Consider the following 9,490-nt stretch of genomic DNA (forward strand, 5'->3'; position numbering starts at 1 on the left):
GTTTTCTTTTTTTATTTACAGAAGTTCAACTTCTAACACTCAAACTAATAGAATGATTGGACTGGAAGACAACAATGATTCTTACTGGGCCATTTTTATAACAGGATTTCAGTTTTTCAAAGAATTCCCTGGGAAATACATCAATGATTTCCTTGTAGTCCTGTTGTTTGTCTGGTATAAATAAACACTTCTCACACTCCCAGTGATCTGGAAAATCTTTGTTATTTCCAGAGCCTTTTGTGTTATGTACTTGTTTTAACAAACTGAAGCTTCCTTGGGAAGAACACATTGTATGTTTACAGTGAAGCCCTTGGCAACTTCCGTAAGATTTTAATCTTTAAAAAAACATTGGTTTCAGTAATTGTCTTAGTCAATAGTGGGCAACAGACTGAAATCTATTTTAGGTTCAGAGTTCACAGTCACCGAAGAGTACTAAAGCCTCTTATTAACCTGTTGTTTTTTATTGTAATATACATAATAACTGTCACGTTTTGGACACTGCTGCATTCTACTACATTTTGAGTGGCAGACTCTCCAAACATCTGCATTCTTCTTCCATGGCTCTTCAAGCAGGATACCAATGTTATTCTGTTCAAGATGACCTGGGTTTGGTTTGTTGGGACGAACTGTTGCTTTTCTCAAGTAAGTACATCTCTGCTTTGCTAACTCAAGTGGTAAGTACATTACTATATGTGGAAAACCACTCTTGATTTGAGCATTGCAGTTGCTTTTGTTAGATCCTTTTTCTGGATCATGAAAATTATCAAGTGTGGCTGTTTAGTTGAGAGGCAAATAAAAGTCCTTTATAGTAAACCCTACAAAATAGAAGATTGCACAGCATCTAAAAAATTCCCAATGTTCTTTATTGAGACAGATGGTGAAACTATTCAGTGAAACTGCAATGTCTCCATTTGTAATATTTAAACATCTGAGCGGGTATTCATGGGGCTTCTTTAGTAATGTGATCATTTTATCAAAAGTCTCGTTATTAAGTGTAGTAAGAGGAGGAAGTGATCTTAATCAGCCATATATTTAGGTCACTTACATAGTTAATACACCACACCCCAAAAATGAGTCTTCTACATTGTTTCACTGAAAAATAAAATGAAAATCACACTGCATGTGAATTTTAAGAAGAATAACTTAGAACATCAAAATTTTCATGGGCCCCAAAGCAGCCATTTGAGGTCTGCTCAAGTTGTGTTGCAAACGTTGGATTCAATTATTTGCCAAGACTATTTTAAAATGAATTCATACTGCCAGCTGCTGTCCAGCTGTTATAGCCAAATAAAGCACATTACCTTATTGTAACTAAAAATTGACACATAACTTCTCTTTTTCCAGTGTAGCCTACCTAGTGTGGAGATACCTAATAGGAATAAAACGAAACTAAAGTTCACAACACAATGGAAAATTTGAGATGCTAAAAACAATAGTACAAAGTTTACAAAATCAAGCCGAATGATTTATAATGGAGGTTATTTTTTAAAAAATTCTTTTCCATTTGTTTTGGAGACAGAATCTTGCTGTATTGCCAAGGCTGGTCTCTTATTCCTAGACTGAAATGATTCTCCTCCCTCAGCCTCCCAAATGCCAGAATTACAGGCATGTACCACCATAATTGATTTTATAGATTACATGGTATTATCTTTTTAATTTTCTGCTGTTTTTATGCTTAGAAAATCAAATAAGTTGCAATGCTGCCCTTGTGATTTGCTATTGAATGACATGTGTAATTGTTGGGGAAGTTGAACCAGTCCACCAAAGAAAGGTGAGTTGCTTTTGTCTTAAAAGATCACTCAGTGACTTATGTTTTTTTTTTTTTTTCCTATGGCCCAGTCTTGCCCCCAGTCTTACAGGATAAGAAATTAAATTTTACTTTTAGTTCTATGTATCTGCTTCTTGAGATGCTCAAGGCTCAGAAGGTGACAGACAATAACCAAATATGTGGATGTTTGTCTGAACCTGGAATAATTACATTTGCAAGGCCAATTCATCCTTTTCCACAAGCACAGTTAAATGGGAAATAAAATTATACAAAATGCTAATTTGTTAGTTAATAATGATTACTAGCTCTTATGGGGACAAAAACCCTTAAATGTTTATTTCTTGTCTGTTGGAAAACAATGTTGGAAGCCAATTAATTATTATTAAATATTAATGATTTGTATTAGCTAAGGTATAAGTTAATGTTTTTAATCATAGAGATCCCAGACTTTCACCTAACAGTCCACTCTGTGCTACCATGCCTCCGGAAGCCACCTTGGGACCTAGAGTTCTGCTGTGGTAGCATTCCATTATCTCTCACTGGTCTTCCCTTGCCCACCTGGCTGGAACTGTCTCACAACCTTAAACATATTCCATCTCAAGACAAGACATAGAACGCTGGAATAAGGTGGGAGGAGTGATGCATCTTTAAAATTATAACTGGAAATGTCACACAATACTCTGCTCATATCCCATTACCCAGAATATTATAATATGTCCACACTAACTGCAAGGGAGGCTGGAAAATGTAGTTTCTAGGAAAATAAACATGTGTTCAGCTAAAACTCAGCAGGGCACGAAGGTGAGTGGTTCTGTAACCAAGAGGAAAGTTAGCAGTCTTTACCAGAGACTAGTAACAGAATAAGCAAAGTGATTTGAACTATATGCGTAAGAGAATCAGGCTATTCCAGGCAGTTTCAGCTGTAATAGATGAGGATATTTAGCTCCTTCCTACCTCCATTTATTTATAATTCCTCATTTGGCATGAAATGAACACAATACATAAAAATCAACAGCAGTCATTGTCACCTACCTCTCGAGATTGTTAAAGGATTAAATTAGTTAACACATATCTTTAACACTTAGAGTAATACCTGACAGAGAAAGAATGAAATAAATGTCAACTACTATTACAATTGTTATCACTGTTACACATGAACACAGTAGACTGTTGTTAGACTATCAGGTTCTATTGATCATACTGTCTTTTTTCTTTCATGACATTAAGAAATATAGTTTTATAGTCACTCTTTAAAAAGCTTGTAGTTATTCTTAAATGGTTATTTTGTTACTATAAAATTGAACACTCCTTAAACTATAGTAACTTGGTAACTGAATAAATTATTATTGCACTGTTTAGTTTTTCTATTCATGAATTTCATTTACTTAGGTCAACACATTACTTGATAATCTTGAGACTCTCTCAGACAGCAGTATTTGTCTCAGACTATCATGTTGCTATGTTTTGTTTCATAAACACTGGGTTGTTAATTAACACTTACTGGCTGTAGATATTATTGCCATTCCACATGAAGAAAGTGGGACTGTGGGTGCCTGAGATAGGGAGCCACAATATATTTTATCCCCCATTCTCTGATAATTTTTCTTGCATAAATATTTTAGTATCTTTATTACCAAATTTCTCCACAGTAAAGTTGAATGGAAATGCTCGTGTTATCTACAAGACCATCAGAGATTAAAAAAATAATTTAAAAATAGTGGATCATAGGTTAAAGTAGTTTTGATATTTAAAATATATGAAATGTTCCTTTCACTTACCAGTCTCTTCTCCAATTCTTTATGTTCTGTCCCTCTTCCTCTTCTCCTATCTCTTCATGTTGCTTGGTTCTCTCACCGTTGTACTTTTAGTACTTTTTTCTACTGGATATTTCTTAGAGACATTTAAATGTGCTCAAATAGCTCCTGTCATTAAAACAAACAAATTAAAAATTTTAAAAGAGCCTTGTTAATTTTGAATATGTTTCCCAAGACTCATGTTGAAAATTTATGACCATTATAACAGTATTAAAAGATGGGACCATGAAAGGTACACTCTAATGAGTGAGTTCACTCACTCCTTTCAGGAGTGAGTTCTCTTTGGTCTCTTTGGTCTTTGATTTTGCTGCCATTGATGGACTAATGTTTCTCCCCTCCAGAGAAAAAAGCATCTGAAGTGCCATTTCAGAAGTGAAGATTAGCTACTTAGCCAAAAGTGAACCTGCTGGCACCTTAATCTTGGACTTTTCAATCCCCAGAACTGTGATAAATAAATTTATGTTCAGTATAAATTACTCAGTCCCAGTTAGTCTGTTATGGCAGCACAAAATGGATGAAGACACCCTCCTTCAAATGCATATTACATTCTCTTCCCTTTTAATTGTGATCTATCTCACCAGTTTATGGAGAAACCCAATGATACTTCTCAGTTTTTATCGTACTTGTATTTTCTTGCCAAGCATGGGTTCTGCTGAGTGTCCCTCATCAAAATACTGTATATTTTCACTCATGACATCCGGTTTATCTCCTTTATCATTAATAAGTATAGCTCAATTTCCTTTGTGAAGTGCTTATACTGTTTAACTGATGATGTTTGAAACCCAACTCTTTTCTCACCCGACAGTACCCCTAGTGATCTCAATTAATCCCCAAACTTCAATAATAACTAAGACTATGATATCTTCACCTCAACCCTGAAACTCTTAAACTTTATCACTATATATTTAGCTGCATGTTGTATACTTTTCTTATACATCCAAAAGTCACTTCACATTGAACAACTTAAAACAAACTCCTAAGATTCCTCCGAAGTGCTCTTTCTCTTATCTTTTCACCTTCAATTCTACCATCCATTCAGATGATCAAGTCAGAAACCTGGAAGTTAACCTCCACTCCTTTTTCTGCATCATTTCCAACACTAAAACAGGCATGAGATCCTGTTGATTATCTCTCAAACACTTCTCAATTCAACTACTTATCTCCATCTCTACTACCACAAATCTGATCCAAGTAACCATTTTCCCCCAGGTTGCTACCACACCTCTTTTTTTTTTAATTATTCATTTATTCACATGTGCATACATTGTTTGGGACATTTCTCCCCCTTGCCCCTCTCCCCCCACGACCCCCCCCCGCCCCAGTTCCAGGCAGGTCCTGTTCTGACCTTTTCACTAATTTTATTGAAGAAAAGACACAAGCACAATAAGGAAGACAAAACATTTTTGCTAGTTGAGTTAGGGACACCTCTTTACTAGTCTTTCAGCTTCCAATCTGGCTTTTGAAATACTTTTGTCTCAAAGGAGCCAGTATTATGCAACCATGTCTGATCATGCTACCACTTGCTTAAAATCCTTTATTAAAACCCCATTGCTCTTAACACAAAGCCCAGGTTTTTTAATTGGCACACACGGCAAATCTTTTAGTGAGCCTACTCCTGCTTACCTATGCTACTTCATTTCTCACTGCTCGATCACTCCCATTTCATGTTCCAACCATGGGGGACTTCTTTCACTTCTCTGAACATATGCCTCTCTCTCTTCTCTGGGCCTTATGAACCATATTGTTTGTGCTATTCCCTCTGCATGTGACACCCTTCTGTAGTTAATTAATCATTAGGTTTCAGCTTTTTTCCCTAGAAAGGTAACTTCTCCCATCAGTCTGTATACCACCCCATATCCTCAGTATCTGTCATGCTCTTTCAAAATTGCTTATGATATGTCTCTGTCATTAGACTGTTAAGCTCTGTGAGGATTTCAGTTTTCTTGTTTACTCTTCTAACCTAGCTCAGTGTTTGACACATTATATAGACTCAAGTATAAATTAACTCACTAAGCAACCAAATTAGGAAGCATTCTGGTCTGCAGATGTAGTTCATCGGGCAGAGAAGGGCACATTTTGAGTATCCCAAAGCCAGTAGAAGGGCCTTAAGATACATGGAAGAAAGCCAGGAATGGGGATGCACACCTGAAATCCCAGCTACTCAGAAGGCTGAAGCAGGAGCAGCATAGCAAGACCCTGTCTCAATGTATATGTTTATAGATAGATAGATAGATAGACAGATACGTTTATATCTATATAAACATCCATATATATATATATATATATACATGTATATACATATATATACATATATGTATATATATATATACATGTATATATATATATATACATGTATATATATATATATACATATATGTATATATATGAATGAGAAAATAGAGTTCTGAAAAGAACAGTAGTAGGATTTTCACAATGGACCACAACTACTTCACAACTTAGAAGATCCATGAATGCAGACATGTAAAATTAAGAAAAAGAGTGTTCAAATTGAATAGAATTAGGAAAAATTAGGAAATATTTGAACTTTAGTGAGCAATTGACTTGGTTGGCCCCAGTTCTTTTACTTTTACTTTAGAACTTAAGGGTATCCTCATCACATGAGGATACTCTGGCTCTGGCTGAGCTCCACTCCTATCCTGGGAAGAGCTCTGAAATTCTCTTTTTATGTTTATAAATTATATAGAATGGGCCTGAGACTGGTTGTGTGTCATTTTGGCACATTGGCTTTGCATTTCCCAAGGAAGAAAGATATCATCCTGTGAATGGCATTTGAAAATATGCCAGGAGACCATCTCTGTTGAACCTGGAATGGCTGCAGCTTGGCATATATACAGTCAGGTGTAAAGCAAGTGGTACAGTACCTGGGAGGATAAGTGTTTGTAAATTAGAGATCTTAAAGTGCTGAATGCACCTATAGGCACATTTTTCTATTCCATTTTCTAGTATCAAATAGAAGTCTAAAGCCTGAAGAGTAGAAGATAGAAGTTTTAGCCCATATCCTCAGGAACTCCCTGTGGGAGGAAGTTAGCAAGGAGGAAGATTTCAATACAACATATGGCGATATTTACACCCTCAGAACTGTAAAAACTGAAAGTAAGCTGTCTCCTAAGTGCTGAAATTTACTTTCAGTAGAAAAGGAAGAATTAGATCTTAGTTTTCAGCTGTGATTTTGGATGGCAAGGGTGTTATGACCTCTGAGCTCTATTCTGATTTTAAAATTCTATGATGTAATTTTTGTGATGACTCAGAGGCACATGGTGAATATGAATGATCACAGTGCAGTGAGGCAGTAAAGTACTTAGGGTTCAACTCTGTTTTCCTGTAGTGCATTGTTCCAGGCAAGAGGCTTTTAGCTTGTTTGTATCCTTCCACCTTGATCCTGTATACCCACTACCCAGGTTGGTTATTCCTTAAGTGCAGCACTCAGAAATTTGATGAATGAATGATGAGGGATTTCTTATGAGAGAATGCTAGTCATTATTTACTACAGCCTAAAAAGGATTCATTCCTCATACTTTTGCGTAAAATCTAAGACACATAAACTCTGCCTTTGTCTGAGCATAACACCTCAAACATTCCTCTTAAATTTTATATGTTTTGTATCTGAGAAAACCATTTGTTTAGCTATCATGTTAAGGATCATAGTTTGAAGAGAAGATAAATATGTTGCAATGAGGTCAATTCTCTTATTGGATTTAAACTTACCATAGGATTATAGAAGATAGAGTCTAGCAAGGAACTTCAGTCTAAATTCAAAATAATGTGTAACTACAAAGGAAACTTATCCACTATATAATAAGTTTTGGAGCTATTAATATATAAATACATTGTATGTGGGCCATCCTGAGTGCTGTAATTGAAATGTAAACATGAACTCTCTCTGTCATCCTTTACAAAATGATCTCTAATATTATGATCAAGGTATTAGTTTAATTAGGTCTTCACATCTTTACTATGAAGAGAGAATTATACAAGGTGACTGTGACACATGAATCTTAAAAATAGTTCTGTTAAATAACTACATTAGTTTTCACATAATAAATCTGTATCTGATTACCATTTTCATGCCTTACAGATTCATCGTTGGGAATTCTTGGAGAGTTCCTGGCACCTAAAATATTGCTGACCATTCTTTCTTAGGCAGGAGGAGCAGGTAAAGAGTTTTCACCATCATCACACTGATCCTCTCACCCACATCATATCTGCAGCTTTCTTGGGTGAACAGAGTACCCAACAGACTATTTGAGAGCAATGGTGACTTAAAGATAATTCCATGTCACTTAAGCCAATGTGAAAATATTCAATGTCTCTCCTTCCTAGTTTACATAGCCACTCATTTCTAACTGTAGGTTTGCAATAACATAAGACATTTCCAATTATGTCAGAGAATAGTTTAATAGTTTTCAAAACAAAATCCCTGAAAATCAGTGTGTTTTTAAATTGAACTTTTGTAGCACTATTTATGAAAGGGAATATTGGCTTCTGGATGAGAATAATACAAATCTAAGGTTATGTAACATATTTGTAAAATAATAATAAATTTAATGTAAGTAAAAGATAGGATTTTTTACTAATTGATCTATTTTTATAATTTTTATTAGTATATATTCATTATATGGGAAGGGATTCATAGTGACATTTCTGATTAGACTTATATGGTACATTAATTACATTGCCTTCATCGTCTCTCCCCCTCAACCCCCTAACCATCCCACTTAAAGCAATTGCAAGAGGTTTCTTAGCTCTATTTCATACAGGTATATGAAGTCCATCTACCATATACTGTCACCTAATCTCCTTCATTCTCTCTCCACCCTCCCACTAGTATTCTTACCAATTGATCTTAAATAAATATTTCTCATAATGATGGCTTTTTCACTTAAGATTTATTAAACTAGGTCATAAATTGCTTTTTAGAGTAATTTGAAGTCATTTACTTTGAAAAAGTAAAATGGCTAATAAATTAGAAGTACTTTTAAAGTTTTTAAACCTTTGCAAATTTGAAAATTGGTTGATTAGAGCTAAGAATGAATTTTTCTAAATATATGATGTTTTACATGAAGTTGGTCCACATGTCTACCCACAGAAACATTCTGAAACATTTAAAACATTAAACTGTAATGTACATTAAATACATTAAATGTTAGGTTGTGTCAAGACCTAAGTACTACAATGATTATGCAAAGATAGTGATACGTACATGATTCAAGGTAACATATTGCCTTTTCAAAATGACACAAAATTTCTCTACATCCCCTAATCAAAACAACTCTACATTTTTTATTACAAACCTTTCAGATAAGTGTACATATCCTAAGGAGAGATGGGTTCTTTTCCTTTCTTGTTCCACATCTGTGCTGATGCCCTCAGTAAGTACTTAGCCTGTTGTATGACTAAGTGCTGACCACTTGTATCTAACAGTGCTTTGGATATAAACAAATCCTTCATTCCATGCTGAGATGCCTGGAGCTTGCCTACTTCATAATGTAAGTTGAAGTACTGTTCCACATTGTGGCGTTACACATGTTCCACGACCTGGTCCAAGAACATCTGCAAAGAAGTAAAGAACTCCAATAGGATCTGAGGGAGAATGAAAGAAGTGCTATAGGGGGGTGGACCACGGGCTGGCGGAATGACAAAGCAGAGAGGAGAAGATGAGATCACATATTCCACACAGGCCAGCTAGACTCCATGTGCTCACCTTTGGGTATTCTCTGAAGATACATTAGAGAGGGTTTTTCTTTACCTTTTCCAATATTTCTCTATTATCTACCTCAATGTTGTTTTCAAATCATAAATTTGCCTTAGCTATCAGCAGGCAATAAGGTAAAGTGGAGAAGCATTAACCAGAACCTGGAGAATAAGAAACAAAAGATAGGGGGAGGAA

At 35.4% G+C, this 9,490-nt stretch overlaps 1 long non-coding RNA gene across 2 annotated transcripts; it reads left to right on the top strand.

Moving 5' to 3' along the window:
• Positions 1-384: 384 nt before the first annotated feature.
• Positions 385-8,161, top strand: LOC141421593 (uncharacterized). Of its 2 annotated transcripts, none has more exons than XR_012446181.1 (3): positions 385-642; positions 1,680-1,771; positions 7,679-8,161. It is a non-coding gene; the product is annotated as an uncharacterized lncRNA (long non-coding RNA). The 2 variants fall into 2 exon arrangements; XR_012446180.1 differs by lacking the exon at positions 7,679-8,161 and adding an exon at positions 3,418-4,055.
• Positions 8,162-9,490: the final 1,329 nt, after the last annotated feature.

This window comes from Castor canadensis, chromosome 3 (genome assembly GCF_047511655.1).
Source record: "Castor canadensis chromosome 3, mCasCan1.hap1v2, whole genome shotgun sequence".
In the NCBI taxonomy this organism is placed as follows: domain Eukaryota; kingdom Metazoa; phylum Chordata; class Mammalia; order Rodentia; family Castoridae; genus Castor; species Castor canadensis.